The sequence below is a fragment of the Ischnura elegans genome, chromosome 4, assembly GCF_921293095.1.
Source record: "Ischnura elegans chromosome 4, ioIscEleg1.1, whole genome shotgun sequence".
In the NCBI taxonomy this organism is placed as follows: domain Eukaryota; kingdom Metazoa; phylum Arthropoda; class Insecta; order Odonata; family Coenagrionidae; genus Ischnura; species Ischnura elegans.
In genome coordinates this window covers 47,192,860-47,218,775 of record NC_060249.1, presented here as the reverse complement: position 1 = coordinate 47,218,775, position 25,916 = coordinate 47,192,860, and positions in this window count along the sequence as shown.

Sequence of the window (25,916 nt, the reverse complement as noted above, 5' to 3'; positions counted from 1 at the left end):
TTCCTAGGCCCAAAATCCCGCTCTTAATCCGCTAAACCCTTTGATTCCATTTCCAAGAGGCAGATAGAGAAGGAATAGGCGGTAAAGCGGAGATAGAGAGAGAAGAAAAAGCGTTCTGTGCTGCATTACGAGAGGTGAGACTGTACAGGAAGACATTCGCTTGCGGAAAACTCAAATGGCTTGATGAAATTACTTTGAGACGAGAGAATTCTCGCTGATTGGGCGGCAGTTCAACGTCCACGACGCATCCGTGAGCGGTACGAACACTGCATACTGGAGGGTGCGGGACACGTTCAGGCCCACGGGTGGAATGCGAGAGCGATTCGTTAGTCACAAAAGAGACTATAGCATACATACACATGCGATTGGGAATCGGATTGGGACGACGACTGTGGTGGTAAACAAAAAGGACTCCGCGAATTGCTGTTCCCCAGTCCCCCCCCCGTTTATTTTGATAAACTCGGTAACAAAAGAAGCTCGCAAGGAAGAAATTTTAACAGAAAGACATGCTCGATCGGGAATTTATTTAGGCCGCTTCACACGGGGCACGGAATTGCGCAGGTTATAACTGCATTAATTTATCAAATTGCGTGGAATTGCGCGAATTCATGAACGAACTTAGAACAGGGGCTATTTTGCCATCTCACGTCCACGCATTCTCGAAAGTGTCCCAGCAATTAACCGCTTTACACGACGCCATTTTGACTGCACCTTCGTACAGACCTCAGATTTTGCAAGTACGTGACCCGTGTAAAATGGCCTTGCATGCATACACATGCGTTCGAACGTTCGATGGCTAGAGTTCATTTTAAAAACCTTTGCGACTGAGAGGCAGAACCAAGATTTTTTTGTAGAGCGAGGGCAGTGGCGTAGCGAGGGACGGGGTTCGGTCCCCTTCCCCCCCTCCACAAATATAAAAACACAATAACTTTACTTCATCGTTAATAAAAACAAAATATTAAAAAATCACGAATTTACAAAAGATGCTACTGTTTAAAATGCTTTAATTTTTAGAGCATTCAATTGTATCAAGAAATATTTTCCTTTACGCAATGTAGCGTTTGTACCGTAAAAAAATTTGTAAAAACGTCGACTGCCCGTACATTGATTAAATGAATAAATAAATAAGAATTAATCGTATCCATCATTATAGAGGTGTCACGTCAATGATGCGCACTCTCCATATCCACCCTCCCCATGATGCGCGCTTCCTTCAGGAGAAAAAAAAAGGAAAAGGTTAAGCACTAGGTAGCGGGGTAAGGATCACGAGACGAAGAGATCGAGGAGCGGGTGAGTGGAGTGCATTCATAGCGACTGTCAATCGAGGCATAGGAGTGGGTAGAGGCGGCGGCTGGTGACAGGACGAAAGAAGAGGGAAGAAAGGCGCACCTTTCACTTTCACTCGAATAGACGAGACGGCGCGGCGGTCCTTCTTCCTTCCCTTTCCTCCTCCTTCGAGACCTCCACGCACTCTCTTCCAATTCCTCTCAATCTCACGCACCACAGCTACTCACTACACATCCTCATCCCTTCGATACCTCAAAGACTTTCCCCAACCTGGGTCGCCGGCAGTGCCGTAGCAAAAAGAAAACAAAATATTGAAAAATCATGAATTTGCCTGAGATTTACTTGAAAAACGTTAAAATTAGTTTCATATGCCCTCTCCTTACAGTGGATACGAAGCCCTACGGCGGGTTCCCGGGTTACACTCCTGGGCTGAGGTCTGGAAGCGTTAGCTTATCACCTCTGCGCCGAAAAAGGGGGAGGACACGAAGGAAAAAGGAAGGAGGCGCCGCCGCGATAGGAGCCCGACGACGCCTCGTGGGACGGGATAGGGAAGGAAGGGATGGAGAAGAGGAATCCCGCAAAGTCACAAAGGCGGGCGGGTCCTACCACTAGCAAAACCTGGAAAACCATTTCTGTGCCATTTTAGAGGATTATACTATGAGGAAGAATAATCCAACGATGAAATCGCTAGACACCCTCTCCTTACAGTAACTTGTTAATCAAAAATATTTCGCCGCACACTCCTGGTTTTCGACCCCCCTTCCCTCCTCCCGAACGAAATTCCTGGCCACGCCTCCGGGTGAGGGCGAATGGTCACAAGACTTGAGTCCCAAGACCTGAAAACCAACCAAAACGCGACGGTTCCGTACGTACGCTTCCCTTCCGGGGGTTCCGGAACCCCCTCACCACCAAAATATAAAAACAAAATCACTTTCCTTCGTAAATTAAATAAAAATATTGAAAAATCATGAATTTTCAACAGATTTCTTCGAACAATTATGTTTTTTTAGATTATGAAAAGTGTTAAAATTAGTATTAAAATAAAATAAAGATGGCACTTTTCCACAGGTTTATTTAAAGTACGACGCGTTTCAACCGTTAGTTCATTATCAAGTACAATGATACCATCGTAACGGTTGAAACGTGTCGTACTTTAAATAAACCTGTGGAAAAGTGCAATCTCTATTTTATTTTATTACTTATAGGATGTCATTCCACATTTCGCCTGCTTCTGTTTATTTTATTCTTAAAATTAGTTTAAAACCCTATACTTAATTAATAGAAACCTGTTCCTAAATTATTCATGCATTTGTACATGTTCCGTTCTGGTCCACAAAAATCGTTCAAGTAATTAGATATTAACTCGTATTTTTTATTTTACCGGGTAAAAAGGCCTTAAATAAGTTAAATTCGTCGCTAATATTTTCTCACAACCAGCCTCTGTATCAACGAAATTAATAGAAACCTGTTCCTAAATTATTCATGCATTTGTACATGTTCTGTTCTGGTCCACAAAAATGTAAATCATGCAATCAGATATTAATCTGTAAGTTTAAATGTAAGGTGTGATCAGGCCTAAACTACGTTCAATTCTTCGCTAATATTTTCTCTACATTGGCCTCAATTGCATCGACGGAATTCATAGAAAATATTCTTAAATTATTCATGTGTTTGTACATGCTTCGGTCCACAAAAATCGTTCATGCAATTAGACAATAATTCGTAGGTGTTAATGTATCCTGTTAAAAGCATTTAACTGCGGTTAATTCGCCGCTAACACTTTCTCAAAATCGGCCTAAAGTGTATCGACGGAATTTCCGAGACCGGCGAGACGTGGGCAATCCTACAGCAAACCAAAAGGGCAAATTGTGAGGAAAAAGAACGGAAATAAAGGGCTCGTAAAAATAAATTAGCTCAAAGAGGATAATTTATCCGCTGGGTCAGAATTACTCGGCACGCAACGCTGTATGGGGATGTGGCCAAAAAACTCAAACCCTCTGCACACGCAACGCATTTCATAATTCATAACATTTTTCCGAAAAATATAGGACAGTGACAGTCCAACTAAAAACGTTATATTCGCTTCATTTCGAGACCATTACTACAGCTACAACTCATTCCGAGTTTTCGTCTCCAGAAGGAAATTGGCCTCAAAGAGTAAACTGCCCACACTACAGGATAGGGATTAGGGTCGCAGTTTCCGGTTGGAAGGTTGCTTTCAATACTTTCCATTGTTTTTTGTGCAATTTCTTTCAGCGATAATACGTCTCCACCTAAACAAGCTTATTTTAAATATTCTACAATTATCTTAAAATGCTGTTTCGTTGTTGACGTTATATAATTCGTTGGAGAGCCACCTAAATTATTACTATCTTTCCAATTTTTCAGGGAATTACGGAGGGGGCGGTCGAACCACACCCCCAAACTAGAAACAATATGGGAGAAAATTGCTGAAAAAAGGGAAAGGAAAAGGCATCCAAAGAGAAGCTACTTATAAAACGTGACTCTAGAAAATAACACACTTCTATGACTGCTTAATTATTACCAGCATAGTTACGACTGATCACATGTACATGTAATATTTAAGTAATCGGCTTCTACTTTTCAAATTAAAATTATTAATATATAATGAATACTGACAAAATTGGAATTTATCGTAGAGATATGCTCTTAGCGGCAAATATATTCGACTAAATCATATCAGAGAAATTTAAATTCGATGAAATAACACAACATTACACATATGTTTACTCCAATGGTAACCTAAGCGACAGTAAGTTGGCATTCATTTTAGACGAGGCTTGAATAACCCCGACCTAAATAACAGCAAGACGGAAAATGAAAGGGGGAAGGGAAAATGAATGAAGAAAAGGAGCGATAAAGAGCCAGTTTTGCAACACAAAGAACGAATACGAGGCGCGTGACTGCGGTACGCTCAGAATATTGGACGCACCGACCCCGCGCGAATTTTTCATTTAGCTTTACGACGTCATTCCATTTGAATTTGAAAGAAAGCCGAACGCCCTTTCCGGCCGAATGAAATTTTCAACAAAAAGATATAAAATATTTAAATAAAAAATTACATACCAAATTACATGACGAGACTAGGTCCGCAGTTTCGTTTCCTCGATCGCAAGGATGCGTGCGCGAAAGATAACAGCAAGTCACGCACCAACCACAAATAATTTTGTCATTAATACGCTCAAAATGGATCGCTTACTTTTACACTCATTGTTAAGACTTAAAAATAGGTATCACAAATATTCGTTGACGTGAAATTGGCGATGAACTCAAATTTAAATCGTAACACTTGCGTCCCACAAGCAAGGGCGTACCCAGGATCATAACTAGGGGGACCATGGTCTGAAGGAGTCCAAGCCATGGTCTAGGGGGGGAGCCAAGTTGCGACTTTTTAGCACGGAAAAGGTGAATGAAACCAACGTTTTAATAAAATTATAACAGCGCATTATTAGTTTATGACATTATTTCCTTGAAAAAATAGTTTTATTTTTAGTAACATATCTTATACGTTCATCTTATCATTTTTCGAGGGTTTAAAGAAAATTTGTTAAATACTATCGTTTCACATCAGTACTGATGTTTCTTAAAGACTTCTGTGATTTTTGCTTCTAGGTTGGGGCAGCTGCCCCCCGCACCTGCCCTTCGCTGGGTACGCCCATGCCCACAAGAGATATAAATTATCGCCCAGTGAGTCGTTAACTAAAGTATACCCCTAAGTTTCCAAAAGCTAAAACGCCCGAGATTTTCCACCACATAAGGCAACATCTTCTGCAGTACAGTGGTCAGTAAAAAGCACGTCTGTCTCCCGGGAGACCGAGGCTCAACTTCCCACCGAAGAGAACATTTTTAACTTTAAACGCGAAGAATGCTAGTCGGATTATTATGCCAAACTTATTACTTGGCGACCACCATCAAAGTGTTTCAATTATGACAAATTTATTATTATTCACGAGAATAGAGTGATTCTCATTTCCACTAACACCAATGTACAATACAATCCGTCTGATCAGTCACCCTTTCCTCTGTGATCTTAGGCGTGAAATTACCACGCAGTAAACTTACATTTTTTCTCCTCTCCAGACTCCAAGAGATCACATTAAATCAATTTATCTTCATATACCACAAAATCTTGGCCGATGATACTTATGATTTAGGTAGATTTCTCCTAGACTCAAACTCAAATGATTTACATGAATTTTACGAAATTTTACTCAGCAGAAGGGTAAAGTACTTACCCGCCTTATTTCCCACACCAGCCGATTTTCAAGCTTCTAATAGTGAAGATCCTTAGAAACCATTTTTTGGGGGAATGATGCGTTTATTCATTATCAGGGATATGAAACAACAATAATTCTGCCATGCCTTAATACGTCGACAAAAATGAATTATCTCACGTAACTGGGAATTCAAGATAACTTCAACGAGCAAATGTTACTTACTTAATTATCCAGTACATTAGTCCCTTTGATAAAAGAGCATCAAAGGTAACTTTCTGGAATTCCATTTTGATACATTTGATGGAGTTCCACATTTTTTTCGATATTATCGACCCGTGAATCAACATATGTAGTTAAAATCAAGGTGTACATGGTGAAACTTTTGTGGAATACACAAAGGAAACAGTCATTTCATCACTCAGTGATTTTCTCCACCGAAAAATAACATAAAAGAAACGAATACAATCGAAACTTTTCGAAACTGGGAACACATTTTTAACGAGGATGGCGCGTAGTCCACACAAAGACGAAAATAAGAAAAATTCAATGGAGAGAAAATGAAGGATATTAAAGGTGACAGGACATATCAATGCAACGTAAAGGTGAGCGTATTCGCGGGCCCATACGGAACTTATCAACAACGTCATAAATATTATGATCGCGGGAAAGAAGCAGAGGGAGAAAGAGAGAAATCATTGTGATTTTCGTCTTTCTAAATCGATTCTCCCTCGCCCGAAATTCCCTCCATATCTCACAACAGCCATCAACTTCCTCACGCAGGATTGACCCATGGAAAAAATAAAAACTTTCCGACCCCGCGGGCCATCCATCTTATAGCTTCCCACAAAAACCGATCTAGCCCTCCCATCTCTCCTATAACTCGGTAATGACGTCTTCCGACGATTCTTCGGAGATTGAATATTTATGCGTTTGGATGCAGCGATAAGCATATAACTTTTTTTTACACAAAACACTTGTGCAGGACGACAAAGGGATAGGGTTTTCGCGGGACCGGCTCCTCAGTCCTTTACAATAGTACATCCACCCCTCATTCCGGTTGTCCCACAATCAGGCATACGTACCTTCTTTCCCACGAGACACTCGGGACATAAATCAAAGAAACGTATGGATGTGATAGAATCGAAAGATTTAAATACCTCTCAGTCACTTAAATTCTGACTTTTGCTGTGTGAGTGCGAGCGTGATTGCCTAATTTTATAAATTTGTCTATTTCTTGTGTGTGAGTGGGTCACTGGCGTAAGCGGAAGCTTCGCAAACCTGAATGTGTGTGCGATTTAGACCTACGCGGTAATAGGGTGGTTTCCTATTATTTTTTTATTGCCTAAATCGAAAGATTACTTCTCCTGGAGCACGCATTTCACGCGTTTAGATTTTAAATGACGATACCTATTTTTAGCGATTAAATGAAGAGTGAAAAATTTCAAGCGCGCGAAAACGCGACGGCTAAGTATGAATGCTGGGAAAAGCCCGTGTGACGTCAGTCTGGTTCCCGCTGCTACCTTGCGGCGAGGATATGTGCGATGCAGGCTGCTAGCAGGTAGCAGAGTACCCTGCTAACAGGTAGCGCTTGGCTTAAATAAGGATTATTAATACCTTATCAAACGAAGAAAACTTTCCAACTATAGGCAGTTTTAATAGGATATTATTAAGAGATGTTTCCCAGAAGTCTGTGCCTCATGCATGCATTGGTTATCTCAGACGATGTAAAACTCCCGACTACTCGTATGGAAACTAGATCCCTGTGAAGTCATGTGGAGTGGCATCGCATAGGCGCCAATCTGGCCTTTTTCAAATGCAGTTAAAATTGACCATTGACATTCGTCTAAAATGGGATTTATAAAACCAAATAATTTGTACATTATGAATACACTAATGGTGGGTAACGAATCGCAACCAATGCCTTTCGTTTTCTTTGATGAAGGAAACTACCAAAATTGTTCCTTAGAACTGTATGAACAGATCTGATGGGTGAGTGAGTGAGCTGCGCGTTTGCTTTGTTTCATAGTGTTTAGTTTGATTACCGTGTATTACCCCCCGTCACCCACTGTAATTTCCCACCCCCCACCTTTGCCCAGCAAAGAGTACGGCCTTGGGGAATTTATTTTCTTTCAATTGTTCAACGGCCGTAGATCTTTCAGTCACCTATATCTGACTTTTGCTTTGCAGATTTTTGGAAGTTTCCGCTATGTCTACATCGTTATGTAGAATATGCGGGTATACATAACTTTCGGGTGAATACCATGGTAATTTTTCTTTCGCCAAAATCTAAAATGTATACATGTATCTTATTTTTACACCTAACCGGGTGATTTCTCAAAAAAGAAACTCGGGAACCAAGCAACATTCAAATAACCCTTTAACATTGGGAGTTTTTATGTATCCACATCGCAACGATGACTGGCTTTAGAATTGGAATTTCCTAAAAATATCTTCAAAAATTAACGGGAAATTCATAACCTGTGTAGGGAATAAAATGGGAGAGTTATAAACAAAACAGTATAATAATAGAGAAATAATCCAAATATAATTGAATCATTCTATGAGGCACTATGCACCTTATTCCAAAATATCACATTTAATGATAACGTTAATGAAAAACAAAAAAAATTAATATTCTTAAGGCATGGATAAATATTTCAAAACCTATTCATCACCAAAACTTTTCACCCAAAAATAGCTAATTAAAAGCATTTTCGGTCCTCACCGCAGGAGAGGCACACTCTTAGCCAATCCAATACTTTTGGAGGGATTAATAAATAAAAGTTCCCCTTAAACTGAAAGAAATCGCATTTATAAAAAAAATAATCGATGAAAGCTCACCACAAACAGACAGGACCACGGAGCTTGGCTGGGTCACGCAAAGGTGAGACTCCAAAAAAGGATTAAAGAAAAGCATCGGTCTGGATTGCGGCAGGATTACGAAAAATCTACATTTCGAACACCTTGGCAGCATACGTACGGGAAATGATATGGATGATGATTGGTGGTTGGCTTATTCAAAGAATTTTCACAAGCAGCGCACATATGTGTTCAATATTTGCCCTTTCTTATGTATATAGGTATCCACTTCCTGATCCTTAGCGAAGAGGATTTGCCGACCGCTGAACGCGTTATGATATATGTACGATTGTACATACCGACACACAGATCTCGAACGAACGGTATATAAGGAAAGGGAATAAGAGCGGAAAAGCGAGAGAGGAATTGAATGGAGAACGTTGGAGATCCTGGTGAAAAGAGAAGATTATGAAGAAGAGGGAAATCTCAGTCAGTGAAAGGATTGCCAAAAGAATGGCGGAGAAGAAAAAATTGTATATGGAGAAGAATAAATAGTATATGCTCCGGAGAGCTTTACAACTAACGTATGGCAGAGTAACACACCTCTATTCAAGGATTTGTCCTTGATTCAATGCAACTTAATCATCGTCCATTTTTTCCCACGATAAAACACATTAGCCCATTCAAATTATGAAGGAATTAATATCCATAAATGAGGCTTTCAATTAATCGAAACTCGAATGCGTACTACACACACTCGTTAAGAACAAATCTACATTACGAATGCCTTGGCAACATGCAAGCGGTAAATAAATTGGATAATGATTGATGGCTATTCCAAGAGTTTTCACAAGCATCGCACATATGTGCTCAATGCTTGCCCTTTTCCTAAAGGCCGTTTTACACGGGGCACGGAATTGCGCAGGTTAGAACTGCAAAAAATGGCGTGAAATTGCGCGAATGCATGGACGAAATTAGAACCTATTAGGGGCTATTTTGCCATCTCACCTCCACGCATACTCGCATGTGTTCTAGCAATTCACCGTTTTACACGGCGCAATTTTGACTGCGCCTTCGTACACACGTCAGATTTTGCAATTACGTGCCCCGTGTAAAACGGTCTTAATGCAACTCTTATATTTTTGATTTTCAATGGACGTTGATTGTAGAATATCATTCGATTTTTTAAATTGTCGATTTATGACCATCCATTCCCAGATGCAAGACGCATCCAAAACTCATTTCTTACCCAATTTATCAGTACCTCAATCTATCGTCAAGTGGTAAAGCTTCACCTTAAGGCTGATTTTTCTGATTACTTTCTTCAGACGGAAAGCAGTTACTCAAAGACAATAGTGCATTTGTTCTTGTCACATCCCTGACGTGTACACTGTACACATGGTGAGAAGTCAAAGTTTTCGGTGATACGACGATTGTGATGGCTAAAAACTGTTATGGTGAAATGAAATTCTAAGGTCCAAATCTAATTCTCTGTTGTTGCGTCAACGCCCCCCAAACCGAACACTTTCTCGATATTTTATCCGCGCGTAAGGTGTAAGCAGTAAGGAGGGCAGGCGTAATCGCAGATATTTCCTTATACTGTGCCTCATAGGTAGCCAAATAATCTAATAATTAAGAACTGGATTTTAATATTTATTTCCTGGCAATTTTAATGTGATGGGTTCGAATTATATTAGCGAACGACTGCCAACCAAAGATCCCGAACATTTCTGTTGCTCTGGCGTGTTATCACTAATTCTAACAAACCGAAACATGTATCGTTCCACATTCAAATGCACTCAACCGTATTTATAAGGCTTACAAATATAAATATTATTATTTGCCATAAAATTACTCTCAAACTTCTAGAAACCATCACGAAAAGTTGAACTATTTAATTTTTTTTTATTTGAACTTTTGGCAGTAAAAAAAGTTTGAAGTTATAATCGAGTTGAGTTAGGTTCATAAAGGCCACCAACCACATACTTCAAGCATTACCCGCAGGGCAATCACGAAAAAAAAATAGTTTTCCTAGACTCCCAAATATGCAGTGCACTATATATCCATCGTGTTCTCATGTGATACGCCACCATGAAGCGATGGAATGAACGTCTGTTTTACTGCCACGTATTTTCCCAGAGAGATCGAGAGCTTAAACGTGGAAATCCATCCCGTCAATCTCCACCTCCGCATTATCTCTAATCTCGGGTCCGTATACCACAGGCATGCCCCGCCATCAAATGAAGAATGTTCTTCCTTTATTATTATTTTTCGCTTATCATGAAGAGATGCAGGGATGTGAGGAAAAAATACAATGAAGATAAATTTTTTCCAGCAGAAATTAAATTAAGTAACATTTAAATTAAAGTTTATTCCACTGATAAAAAAAATTCAAAATAAATACATGCACTAGAGTTCGACCTAATGACAACGGTAAACATTTACTCATTTGTCGATCCTCCCTTGTACCCAATACAGTTGATTTACGATGCAACTAACGGATGTAAGGGATACTTAGTTAAACTTGTTTCTGAAGGGCGATCATTAAAGACTTTGGATTCCACTGCGGTTATTTCTTTAAGTAATTTTTACATACTGTCGTGACGCCAATTTAAAGTGAATTTTTTAACAATAACATGAATTAAATCCAATAAAATAACAGTATAAAAACTAAGTTATCTTAAAATATTAGTTAAAACCACATGGTTTATTATTTAAGGTATTTAAAATCAAAACGATTCATAATGAAAGATGGAATTAAGATACACCAGGATTTCTATTTAGGTCTAAATACAATAAAGCGCTACAAATTTAAAAAGGTATTTTCCGGAATACTCACAATCAGAAGAAAATGAGGCCCGAGATAGCAACACAGCCGGTAAAAAAAATTGAATCGATATTTCTGTACCTATTGGGAAACTTAGGACGTCGAAATAAGCCTTGGTTCCCATGGCGCCTTCCGTAAAGGGCAGGCTAATGCGGACGCCAGGTTTCTCTCCACCCAATCAATTTGCAGGAAGAGGATGGATGCTTCGACAATCATTTTCTTCAAAATGACCAGAGGTCATCGATTTTCGGTGGATAAATGATCAATTTTTAATAAAATGGCTCCTCTATTAGCACATGAGAACAATATCTGACAGTAATCAACCAAGACAACCGAATATGAGACCGAAAAACATTACTTTGACAATTTATATTTCAACTATCATCATCGGTATTAGATTCAACCGATTAATTCGAGGGAATTAGATGCGAAATCAAAAAACGTGCATGGCAACAGCCTGTATTAAGCAGTCTCCGTATTACTGAACGTAAAACAGTGCCGAAGTAGGCTCTAGTAAAACATACAGAAGGAGGCACACAAAGGATGTGGGAATCTGAGGCCGAAAATGATTACGTTTGATACCTGTTTACAAAAAAGGAGATGACGAATGAACTTAAAAGTATGACAAAAAACGAAAAAGAGAGATTCGTCGGGGATATAGGAGGCAAGTGAGAACATGCATCTGGTACAGAGGCGAAAGAATATGTATTTAACTTATATACTCGACGGGTAGCACATAATAGGTGTACCTAAGGTGGTAAGGGGAGGGCCTTGGGAGTGTATGGAACCTGTTTTCTTATCTCACCGGGCCCAGGCCTCTTGCTGGGGTTCCCCCTCTGCTGGCGCCCGCCTCAACTCTCGTTTCACGTACGCAGGGCGCTCAGCAGCATCAAACAGACTCCCACAGAACACCCTCTTTAAAACCATCAACCGCTCCATCCGATCCCATCTCATACCCCCTTTACCTTCCTCTCTCTTCAGTTACCTACCTCAGACACGAACGGTCTCACCACCAGGGTAATGATAGCGAATGAGGAAGAGTGGGGCTTGTAAACCCCCTCCCAAAGAATTTTAAAAAATCGGCAAAATATAAGGGGGCTTTGAGTTTGTATGGTAGCTTAACCCATTTTAGCCCAGTTTTGCTTCTAAGCAACATCGACAATGTATAAACCTCCTGATGCATTTAGGAAATATCTAAACTACACATTATTTTGTGGTGTAAATTGTAATTATGAGCTATTTAGCGGCCACGATAATAATGGTCGAGTGCAAAATTTTCAAGTTGTCAAAATTAAAAACCTTGAAATTTGATTTCTCCCAGAAGCAGCTCTGGGTAAGAAAGGTTGGCTCCCCACTCCGTAGATCCTGATTCAAATCCGGGCAGTGGTCAAGAATTTTTGAAGACTGCGCAATACTTGCTAGTGAAAGTTGACATCATTACAATGGAATGACTCGTACACTGTGCTCCGAGTACCTAATTTGAAGCCAGACAGAGACCTCCATATGGGGAACGGGGATTCATGGGAAAATGCAAAAAAAATTATCACCTGAATAGTGATTTAACTGTGGAAACGGATGCCAGTAATTAATGAAGTACAATACCGAGTTAGTAACGAGGAAGTCCTAAGAAGAGTAGGAGAGAAGAGAAGCCTCATGAAAACCTTAACAGGACGACGGAACAACCTTATAGGCCACATCTTGAGACATGATGGCCTGATGAAGACAATCGTCAAAGGACAGGTGGAAGGCAAGAACGGAAAAGCAAGACCTCGATCAAAATGTATGGGGCAGTTAAAGAAAGATGTGAAAGAGAAGAAATACGTAGGAGTGAAAAGATTAGCTGATAGGAGAACTGAGTGGAGAGCTGCGTCAAACCAATCTTAGGATTGTTGACCAGTGATGATGATGAATCCAAACCGAATTTCATGAGCAGGGAAAAAATTCCAAGTTGCAATAATCTCATATGCCTGGAGCTAAACGGAGTATAACTCGCGGATTTCCTACCCAAGATGGCCGGGACTGCAATTTTATGGTTTAGGTCCGAGGAGGGGATGTATCGTCAACCCATTGTACATATTTCAGTTATAGAAAAACATCGATGATATTTTACAATTGATCGATCCTATCGTCGGCGATCTATTACGTACAAGGACGATGGTTTCAATCGATGAAACCCAACAAGATCGCCCACCGCGGTCGCCAACACAAAAACCTTCATCCGTTCCGTCCAAACCGCTTTTTTTTGCTTGTCGGCCAGCCTTCATCTCGTCCCGTCTGCTTACTACACAGAAGTGCATAAACTCGGGTATAAACCTTCCACTCAACGTCCCACCCTCCTCCCCTCCAGCTGTCTCGACCTCTTCAACCCCTTCTGCACCGTCGGGTGGTGCTGGATGGGATGACAAAGGAACGGGAGCAAGCAGTGCGGAGGTACAAGGATGAGGGCAGTTCGGATTGCACAGAGCTGGGCCGCTTATAGTGGTTGTAGCCGTGTTGCGTGCGGGCTCCACTCTTTCCCATCACACACTCTGTGGACAGTGTACACTACGGGTCAAAATAGTTTCCCCAACAAATGGAGCGGCGTCACGTATGCTCTTGAACGACATTCGACCTTCTCTATAGCTGTAATTTATTCTGACGTCACGAACATGAAGCGATGTAGCATACCAACAAATACTTTATTCACGAATATTACAAAAGACGATCATCAAGTCGGCCTCTGAATGTGTTGTCAGCCACCGCGCATTTAAATGGGCTTATAAAAGTCGCCACCCGCGTCGCTGACGGGCAAAGTGATCCGAATTTCACGGGAAATAAGGTATAATTAGGGTTGACAACGGAAATTAATATACAAGATGATACATAACTATCAAATTCATCACTTTTCAATGGTATTCCTCTCATTATAAACATAATGCAAAATGCATTGAAAAGCATGCAAATTGAAAGAAATGCAAAGCAAACAGAAAATGCATTCACCACCGTGGGCGCATCTGGGAATTAAGGCTGGGGGGGGTTAAGCTGCAACTAATACTGGGGGTCTGGGGGTATGTAATACCCGCCGGGGTAAGCGATAGGAGTGAGATTAATAAATTGCGGAATTTTAAGATAAATGGTTCAAAATGATGAGTTCTACGGCTTTCTGAGAGATATTTTATCAATCCTTACACTATTCCATACGTAATATGAATCCAATTAAGTAAAATGGTTTAAACTTTAAAAAAATCTCTGAGTCCTGGGGGAGGAGGGTTTCCCCCTAAAACCCCTCCTCGCTGCGCCACTGCTCATCACCGCGCCGTGGACATTTTTGAAAACTGATTAAAATGCGACCGAAGTGGCAACAGAAATCAGACTTCTATGGGATAGATTTGGGCCTCCTCTACAGTCCCCTTGACTACATTAATCCCATAGCTCATGTGTCATACGTAGCTTACAAGTTGGGCATCGGATGTTTGTGGAAGTAAATTTTAATCCTCATGTGCATGTTGGTGATAGTTCACCGCCTGACAAATACCTCTGAAGGCGGCTTGCTGGGTAATATATAAATGTGGATGCCTTTGATTACTTTTCAGCCAGAAAATACTTTTACCCTTAATTTTTTCATAAATTTTATAAAAAATCCACCCAGTTTTAAAAACATCATAGAAGATAAGCCCTAGATATCATTATGATCTTCAAAAGCAGGGCCTCGAATAGCATACACCAATAAGGAAAGTCAAATTTTGTCGAAGAGAATAGGTGACGCTACTACATTCGTTATGAAACATGTTTGACCCACAGCATGCACAATGGGGACTAAACGGAGAAGGCCCAAGTTTTTCCTCAATAGGCTTGATGTATGCTGCCACCTATCTTGATTTTGGAACGGTTAATAAAAAAATCAGTATGGCTATGAGCTCATAGAATACTTCTTAAATATTCCACGGAAACCTACATTGATTGGTAGAATACTTTAATTAAAAAAATACTACTTAAATAGTTGTTTTTGCTCGAGATATTCGGATCACCCTACGATCAGTTTTCCAAGAGGCGACATCTGTACAGTGAAGCAGATAACTGTAGTGGATAACTAGAAAATCATCAAAAATCGTGAACAGTACACTTACCGCGAAAGCTTTAAGCGCCGCGCGGAAGACGTCTTTTGGTACCAACCGAAAAAGTTATTATTCTCTGAACAACGATACTCGAACGTTGAGAGGTGGCAACGTAAGGGTGTTGATGTGTTTACAGTTCTCAATGCGATCAATCAAATTTGTCACAATGCCTTTCATGAATTGGAATTACCCGAATTATTCATCGCAGTGAGTTATGGAGGAGGGTTTGAGAATATTAAATATTATTCACGCAAACATTATTCTTCCTTCGTGGCTAACCGCCGAGGGCCGCGGTCTCTGACGGGCTAAAGACTTCCCCCCTGTCAGTCATCTGTTCGTTACAATTTGATATTGAAGCAGACGGACTGCTGTCATCTTCCGTTATCCTTGGGTGCTGGAGCACGCGTGGAAACTAGGGCTATAACCTACAGCAGGGATTGGCACACTCCTCAGGTCAATGCATAATAGCGCCACGTCATAAAACTGTATGGCTTATTTCTTTAAGAAAATCAATGAAACATATTAATATTTTCTTCTGAGTAGTGTAAGAAAATTCTAATGGTGACCTTATACATTCATCCCTCAAACACTTAAGGATGGACAGATTTTGCAAGTTTGATTTTGAAGTTCGATTCGGCCCTCTCGTGTACCAGCTTAATACGATCAACATAGCACTAACATTTTCAGGTGCAATAGCCACTTGATGCATGCGTCGTTTAGTTTTAATATAAATAAATGTTAAATTTCAGTAAAAATAAATGCATAATATTATATTTATAAGAATATATGTTTTCCCTTGAGTCATCGCACACCTGATGTCTACATTGAAGTTAAAATAACATACATTCGGTTTCCTTGCAAAAAAAAAGTAACGATATTCTTCATATATGGAATTCCTTTGCATCTACGTGCTTCAATTACCATTACAATTGATTGAATAAAGAGGCTTTAAACACCATTTTTAATATTTTAAGCATAAATTGTGTTTCCCCAAGAGAATTCTTAATTTTATTAATAATTTCTTGCAAAACTGTAACGTAGGCTACGATGTCAATTAAAACCTTAGCTTATATACTCGTATATACCTAAAACTCGGTATATACCTAAATAAAACTTAATGCGATCACCATAAAGCATTTACAAAATATTTTAACCTCAAGAGAAAATTGATATATTTCAATAAAAATGCATCACTAAACGTAAATTGACTACAAAAATAATACAAACTGAACATTGTACCTACTTCAAAGAGCAGATGGCTCCCTTACTCCCACTGTTCCCGTTTCGTGACTAATGTAAGGCCTTCGAGCAAGTGAACGTGAAAGGACTGTACAAGTTAACGCTCGGATAATGATGATGACGGCGATCGGTCTTATGGGAAGACGAGACGGTCAAAAATGAGGTCAATAAAAATGCCTAAGGGATGAGATACAAGATGATATAGCTTTACCTATACCTCGTTAAGGAGGCGTTGCCACTCGAAGCTCATCAGGGGTTGAGGCCAAGGGAGGGAGACTTCTGATAGGATTGGGGAAAGCTCTGATCGAGACCAGTGTTATCCTTCATCATCACCATCTCCGCCGTCTAACCTCCACAAGGTAGACTGGCAACACAGTAGGAAAGCCCCGGTTATGGTCGAATACCGAAAAAAATTACTGCGGCTTGTGACGGATAAACTCTTAAATTTTTTAATTACCTCAGATTTATTCAGTTAATAGATGTGTATATAATTTCTAAAAGGAAACACTAATTGAAATGACAAGTAAATTATAAATATTTTTCGGATAGTTTTTTGGCAATGCAGGGTTGATCCATTAAACGATACTTATTACTTAGGTCTACAATTCTAACACAATCTACAAGGTATTCACACATTATGCGACGACTTTTACCTACAGTTCCCTTCCCAAGCAGAGTGGTATCACTAGCTGTCGGCAATCCCGGGACATTAGGAATTCGACGCAAACACATCAGTCTTGAGAATGAAGTTGAAATTTTAACTAGGGTTCAAGAGTATATTTCATGTTTGAGTGATCAAACATTTAAGAGAGGTTCCATATACGTCAGTTCACATTGTTTCCAATTCCACAATCAAGCAAGGTTGGGCCGATTTTAAGTGGAACGCTGCTGGTAAGTGGTAAGACTAGAAAAATCAAGAAAAATTCTCACCGTCCGGGAAAGAGGAGAAAATAAATAAACATACGCCGAACAAGCGGGAGACAGAACACGCGGGGGGGGGGGGGGGAGAGGGTGAGAAGGGTTGTTTGGTTGCTTAGGAGATCCGCTGTCCACTTCGTGCGGTCGCAGACGTCAGATCCAATTCCCCGGCTCAAATCATGGAGCACCAAGAGAGGTGAGCCCCATGAAATGAAAATTTAAAAAAGATAATTTACGATTAAATCAAGCTCAAATTGGTTTGCGTTGACGGGAGCTCTAAAAGGTGCCTCGAAACTTCCAAGAGACGGGGAAAAAGGAGTAGTCGCGGAATAAAATCGAGGAAAAAAAATGACTGAGTTATGATAAAAACTTCGCCAATTTCTTCGTGGCGTAACATTTTCTCCAAACAATCACTACTGTCGCGTGGGAGAAAATTTTTCGTAGAGTTCGTACTCAAAAAATTAAATACCAAAAAGTATGTTCGGTGTCGTCGTGATTTATTTCCTTTATAATTAATTTTCTATCCGTAGCCGATAGCTGCTTAATTGAAAAAAAATGAGTGCAAGAATAACATAATAACCAAAGATAAAGTTTCAGAAATCGGAAAAAATTATGGCTTTTTGCAATTCAAAGTGGATTCAAATGTTTCATTTAAAAGGACTGGAAAAAAAGGTGAGGCGAATATTCAACATATTCGCCTGAGGTTGTTGACTGTTCGACGAAAGCATGGTCGTGAAATAAATCATCCTGTGGTAGTGTACAATGCTTTTCCTATTAGTTCTTAGTGAATTACCTATATATTCCACAAAGTCGAGCCAGATACTTTCTTATTTTTTAAATATATCTTTGCTTAAAAGGAATCAACCACAAAAAGATTTTTTTTATCTAGGCTCAATACACATTGATAACAATACAAAACTAATCACAGTTATATACCTAATCACTTTTATCACAGTTATACAGTCACAATATTTTTCACAGTTTTTCCAAGCCTGAATATGATAAATAATTTTGAATAAAAATAGTAATAGAATTGAAACGACAAAAATTGGGATTAGTAATAAGAAGGAACTATTCGAGTTCTTTTGTTTCTGGTGTGAATGGTGAACACGACAAAATAGGAATAGAAAACCGACGAACTGTTAGCGGGAATTCTTCCTGGGTTGTCCACCGGGTCCGGTTTTCCATCAGGGGGCATCCATTAATTACGTGAGGCATTTTGGGGGGGAAGGGGGTAAAGCCGATTCTCACCAAATCTCTCACGGGGGATAGAGAGGGGTCCTGGCAAGTATCACTTAATTTTTTTTCTGCAAGAAACAGTGTAAAATTACGATCTTACTAATCTAAAATACTAGTCTTAACTAATCTCAAATAAAAATAACTAAACAATCAACAACAAATCCAACGCAATGAATGGATTATAGATTAACGTATTTATACTGAAAATACGCACTCTGAACAATCTCACGTGAGAGTAGAGGGAAGTGGTCAAGCCAAATTTCACGATATCTCACCGAGGGGGAGGGGGTCTAAAAATCGCCAAAATCACGTAAATCGACGTAATTTATGGACGCCCCCTTAGCGACGTTTCGATGCGAGCATAGAATCCCGGGCCGGAACCGCACCGGACCCATGTAAAACCTGACCCGGTCGAGAAGACGAGAAGAATTACCGCAACGCTTAACTTGAAGTATTTTTTTAAAGAAATGTCTCTGTATTATCCTCGCGATAAGGAGTCTGGTGGCCACCCTCCCGCCGTGTCCCATTGACTGGACAAGAGAATACTAGATGCGGTCACAGACACACACTGAAGTTCCCCCGTGTCCTTTCAAGGGATCCATGCCCCCATACCACATTCTCCTCACGTCCTAAAGGACCTTTCATATTAAAGCATTCGCGGGGGATCTCCTATCTGTACGTGATTCACGACCACAAGCCCCTCTCGAGGATAGGGTAGCTCGTTCTCGAAACATTTTCCTCCCCGTAGTAGTATCCTTTTCCCTAACCCGCAGCCGCCGGCTTACTGCGCACGCGAAAAGAGATGATTTCGATCTAAAGTTTCACGCCGTTATCTCTGAGGCGGCTGTCGAGTTGGAGCAGTCGCCCGACTCCGGTATCCATAGAGATAAGCCTAGGCACGATCACGCGTAGGAGGAATAAATTGAAAGATACATAAGTTTCCTTGGGGGAGGGTTCACGGAGAAAAATAAAAGCTTGTGTAAGGTACGTGAGTGACAGGGTTTCAGAGATACTGTGTTCAAACATTGGACGGCTGGAATCACGGCACTCGGTGTTCAAAGCCGCAGTTAATGTTAAATCGTGCGCAGTAATCGAAACTCTCCAATCAGGCGATAAATCTCAAAGAATTCTTAGAAAAAGGTTTACCGGGCTTAACCCATTGACTGCATGAATGGGTCAAATAATCTGCAATTAGAAATAATTGTCATAAACAACAGAATATTTCTTGTAAACATAATTGTAATTGAAGAAGTTGTATACATAATGATGGAAAATCTTGTTTTGCGAATCATTTATGCCTGAGCAATCATTTTAGTAACTTTGACATAGAAAAATACGTTTTTTTAATAATAATAATACAAAAAATTATTATTCATGAAAAAAATCCAGAAACGCTTCAATTACTACATTTCAATAAGTTTTTTTTCCATTTTTTAAATTTTTAAGGAAATATTTTAATATGTACCACATATGTTACATTATAGTCATAGACAACTTTTACATTAAATGGAAATGTATCACAGATTTGGCAATTTTCCACACAAGGTTTTCATTTTACATACTCATTGAAAACTTCTCGTTGGAGCCCGTGCCTTTCCTAATTACATAAATATATATCACTCGGGTAAATCCTCTTACTCGCTTCTCATGCGAAGAGCTGACTTCCTTCAACATAATTAGAAGCTGATAACCTTTGGACCCTACTGACAGCTTCGAGAACCACATAGTATAACGACGGGGTGTGTCATATTTCATACATGGTGATACGTGAAAATCGCGTATGCGATAAATGCGATATTGATGCGATGTACGTGACTAAATGCGGCATAGCCGCGATGACTGGTCTTTTATGATGTTTAAACCGAAAATTGCCTTTTCCATGGCAAAATTCGTAAATTTAGTGCCGAACCCGCCCCTCGCTACGCCACCGGACGTTGGGCCTTACTGCTTCATATATGGTTACATGTATTTTCATCGGCAGCTACTACAGAGGTTGAGAGGTAGCTTCTGCGATGTTAAGCAAATAATTCTTGCCACACGCCTAATGCTGCACTCCACGCAATCTGGACACCATTAAGCACCGTGGATGCAGAGAGGTTTTTCAGCCAGTACAGTTTAGAAGTGACTGACTGACGCAACCGCTTGAAGGAGGAAAGTTTTGAAACATGTTCAGTGTTGATGTTCAACTAGAGTAGACGATATTCAGGCTACTGATATCATTTTTAATTACTTCCGATACATCTTATTCCTTAATTTATTATTGCTCTACCCCATAATTATTTAAACTATTCCCCATTTTTTCAAATGACTGTTTTCATAACACTTTATCGTCAACTACTTACGATATATATTATGAAAATAAAGAAAAAAATAGATGCTAAAAAAATGCCATAAACCGTAATTGAAAGTGCTATAAAATTAAAGTGAAAATACTATTTTCACGTATCTTTACTCATACACCATGCATTAGAGAGGAATAATTTTGCCGTTCAGAAATAACCGGCAATGAAATTAGTGTATCATACACAATTCAAAATGCAGTTAACGGTTAATGAAATACAAATTTATGGTTATGGATTAAACAACGTAGACTCAGTCAAAATGTCAATTGCAATCGACTAGTAGACCAAATTTTACTCCAATAGATCTTATGCATGCATTTTAAACGGTAAAATTTCCTTTCCTATGATATTACACACGGGGTCGTTCAATCATACGGGGAATGTCCGAAATACTGATTTCAGAATTCAATCAAACTTTGTAGTGCTATGGTCCATTGGGCGATGCCCCTGAATCAGCAGCCCCCATATGGGGTTATATTACAGATAGTTTCAACGAAAAACTAAGGAACCATGAACGCATACATACCAATAATGTTAATTGATGGGCTTAAAAGAAAAGATTGGCGTAAGAAATACTACTCCGAAAACTATCCGAAACGAATGTCAGAATACATTTTTAAGGCACATAGGAAAAAAGGACGAATTTAAAATAAAGATCAAATGATCGATCGCAATGTGAAAAAAATAAGTTATTTAAACCCATTATGAAAAATACAGTGACGGAAATACATTACGCGATTTAGAATCAACTCACCAACGGCGAATCGACTACCCACAAGACGATTGCAAGCAGGATATAAACTCACCTAGAAAGAAAAGGAAAGAGAAATTAGTAATCTTTAAACAATTCTTAGCTTCAAAACATGTAATAATAAAAGTGTAATTTCCTTCAAATTTTAAAATAGACTTAAAATATTTTATGTCAATATTCGAAATTTAATTACGAAAGAATTGGCCACATCATAAATCTCTGGACAAAAACCCTAAAAGTTACTCATATTTTCCAACTAAAAGTGTCACATACTTTGGATGGTCATACATTAACTATCTCGACAGCCTATCACCACTCTCACTCTAACTTAGTGTTTTGGGACGAAAATATTTTGAAAGATGCACAAGGAGCACATCCGTAAGGAAGCTAATGGCAACAATAACACAAGCCTTCGAAAGCCAGTACGTGCAACTCTGAGATCTTCAAATGGAGAAATTTCCTCCAATAATTTCACTATCAATCAAAAAGTTCCCAAGAAATAGGTGAAATGTGCATTTAGGAATATATAATAATCAGCATTAAAGTTGATTTAAAATGTGTATGGAGTCAAACGACACGAGTTTAACTTCGCCAAATGATGAATCTCCAACGAAACCTAAAATTTCAGTTCGCATGCAAATTCATACACATTTAAGTCATGAAAAAGATCGATATGCTCCGATTCGCACCCAAAAACTCATCATCATCACTAGTCAACGATCCTAAGATTGGTTAGACGCAGCTCTCCGCTCAGTTCTCCCATCAGCTAATCTTTTCACACCTACGTATTTCTTCTCTTTCACATCTTTCTTTAACTGCTCCATATATTTTGTTCGAGGTCTTCCTTTTTCGTTCTTGCCATCCACTCATCCCTCGACGATTGTCTTTATTAGGCCATCATGTTTCAAGATGTGTCCTATAAGGTTGTTCCGTCTTCTTACTAACGTTTTCATGAGGCTTCTCTTCTCTCCTACTCTTCTTAGGACTGACTTCCTCATTACTAACTCGGCCGATCCATTTGATCATCATCACCCTTCTGTAGCACCACATTGCGAAGGCTTCTATCCTTGCTTTCTCCGCCTCTGTCATTATCCATGACTCACTTCCATACAGGAGCGTACACCACATGTAGGTTCCTCTAAATTGTTTCCTTTCTTCCACATTTAACTATCCCGCAGTAAGCAGCTTTCTCTTTTGGCCAAAAACCCATAGAGTACTAAATTACAGACAATTACTTTCATTTTTCGTTCAATTGGAATATAAGTAATCAACTTACAGAGGGAAGGTACACAAACATAAGAGTCAAGGACGCTCTCGACCCGACTTCACAGGGTACCGGTTAGCGTTTTAAAGCGATCGTCATTCCATTGTATTCGACCTAGTCGTAGCTAGATGCCAGGAGCGGGGTAATCTAAAGGGTGGGTGTGGATTTAGGGGGTATGGGAGGTGGAAGAGGGAGTATATAAATAGGCCCTCAGGGTCTCCATCGCAACAACACGGAGAACAGACGAAATGAGTTCCGCGAACTCCTCGATAGACGCCAAGCAGGCTAATCTTCGCGTTGCGAAAGTGGGCAAGCCGGCGTCACAGATCCGATCGAAACAAGTTTACCGAACGCTCGATTAGTAAGTTCGAAGCCGTAATTTGAGAATACGCATCATATTCGCTCAATTAGTTGCATTATGTCTTTTTTTCCTCAAAGTATTGCTTGTTCATATCCTAAGATATCGCCTCTAAATGTATTGGGAATGTATAGTAGACCCTGGTCAAACTGTGCCTTTATCTTAAACAATAAAAATTTTTCACTTTGAGAATTCAACCATCTTTTAACTTGAACATAACGATCCTTTCATCAGTTATTTCATGAATACCTCCTTCGCTGACTCAAATCTCTTCCCAATGTCCTCCTTAACAGGTAGTGCCGCCTGATTATATCTCCACATCCTCCACTAAGGATGCTTGGAAAAGACTTTGGTTTTCCATCTGCCATATTCCACGTGCCCTAAGCGTAACGCATCAAAAGGTCGACTTGCTATTCACTGCCCAACCACTTTAAAGTTTCAGAAATCTCTCATTTCTGTCTCTAATCTTCTTAACATTTAACATTATCGTATCGCAATATTGCTTGCCAAACTCCTCCGAAACTCCCAGACCGATTCCTATGAAATTTGGTGTGTGCATTCAGTAGGTCTGAGAATAGGACGTAAACTATTTTTAGCTCTTCCGCAGGGCCCATGAGGCTAAAGCTCTTATAGTAAGCGGCCGAAACGTCGCTTAGTAAATCAATCATAAGGTGAAAAATAAAAAAGGCATAAAAATTACTAATAAGCCCTGCAATTTCATCAATCCATAAGATTCATTCTCAATATACGCTAAACACCTGAAAATTCAACGCCTCAAATTCAAATCCTCTGATAATTTTCTACACTTGCTTTGATGAGAAAGTTTTCAGGACGGGGACATTTTGGAACTTGAAATCCGAGCGAGGGCGTGAATGAAAGGGATGGAGGGTGGCCTGACGGACCGAGGCGAACTGGGAAAATCCACACGAGTCTAATCTCGGAGAGGGATGCTGGGTCGAAAATTCAGGAAACTCTAAACTCAATGCGACCCTCCACGCAGAGGTTCTCGGGGATGGGGAGCGGAAACTCGGAGGAAAGCGAGAACGCGCGCTCGCTCTTCCAACCTCTATAGGAATCTCACCGCAGCCTGTAAACCGCGCGCCGGTCATGAAGGGAGAAGAGAGAAGAGCACTGAGAGGAGAACGTGCACAGCAAAAGGAGATGGCCAAGTTTGGATGCGGGGTCGGGTGCTGTCAAATAGGATTGGTCGATAGTAGTGCCAATTTAAAATCGTATTCTAATGGGATCCAAGGCTCGATACGGACATAGCGTATCTAGTGATGAAAAATCGATATCGATTAAAATCGAAAATCGAGTTTCAACATTCAAAGATTCAGGAAATCGAGATCGAGTCAATATCTTCGAGTTTCGATCCAAACTCAATTTTTCAAATTCGATCTTGACCATTAAGTTTCGATTTTTGCTGAAAATTCGAGCTTTTAAAATTCGATTAAAAATCGATTGCTCGAATTATTGATTTCAACCGATATTCCTCCCACACTAAGCGTGATGGTGTAACCTGATTAACACCGGTTGATTGTAGAAAGTCACTCGGAAACGATAGTTAATGATTATCGAAGAAGATATGAGGTTTCGAATCGATACAAACCTACGTTATTTGAACCATGGAAAATACGTCTCTGCCAGTGCAAGGGAAGACAGGCTAAATTTTAAAAAGGACTTCAACAGTCGTGTTCATACAAATATCGCATCAAACCAATACTACCCTTGAAACTCTCACGTAACATTACCCATTCATTTCTTGAGCTTACACATGAGTACGAATGGATATATTTCAAAATTTTCAGATCGATCGAACGTGGAATTTCCATGTAATTCAAATGGATGTAACGAACAGGGAGCTCAGTGACACAAATTCTACCGACGGAGAATTTACACGTCGGCCACAAGCAAGTGCAAATTAACAAACCCTTTGAAATTCACCCTTTAAACACCAATAACGTTCTGCCACCACCAACGCGAAAAAAAGTACCGGCACATTTCTCATTAAATTCGTGGTAAAGGCTAACTAGAGCACCGCGAATTTGAGCGCGTTTAAAAAAACTCGATGTGCACGCAAATTTTGAAAAAATAGGAAAACGAAATAAACGTTAATTTGTATTCCCGTACGGAGGAAGCGCGCGAATTCATTTTCGCGAACCACCCGAAAATGATTGAAAAGATGATATTCCCGATTGAATTAGGAACACGAAAGCTTTTAGCGCACAGAGCGGCGGGTACGGTCCCGACTCGCCGAGTTTTTTGGGGGAATTGGATGAGAGAAAGAGAGTAATAGGGAACTCCCCAAGACTTTTCAATTTCAACGGCGATTAAATTCGTTCTCCCCGCCCTTTTCCCGATACCAATTTGGTCAATGTGCTACAAAAAATAATAAAATAACCCTTGCCTTCCACAGCCCAAGCGCGCTACCCCCAAAATTAATTACCGTCGCTAATGAGCCGAAGAAAGGGACTCCATTAAATAAATTTCGACCAATGTGTGAGAAATGACGCCGGAGAGAGAGAAGCAACAATGAAATAAAAAAGGAAAATCGAATATT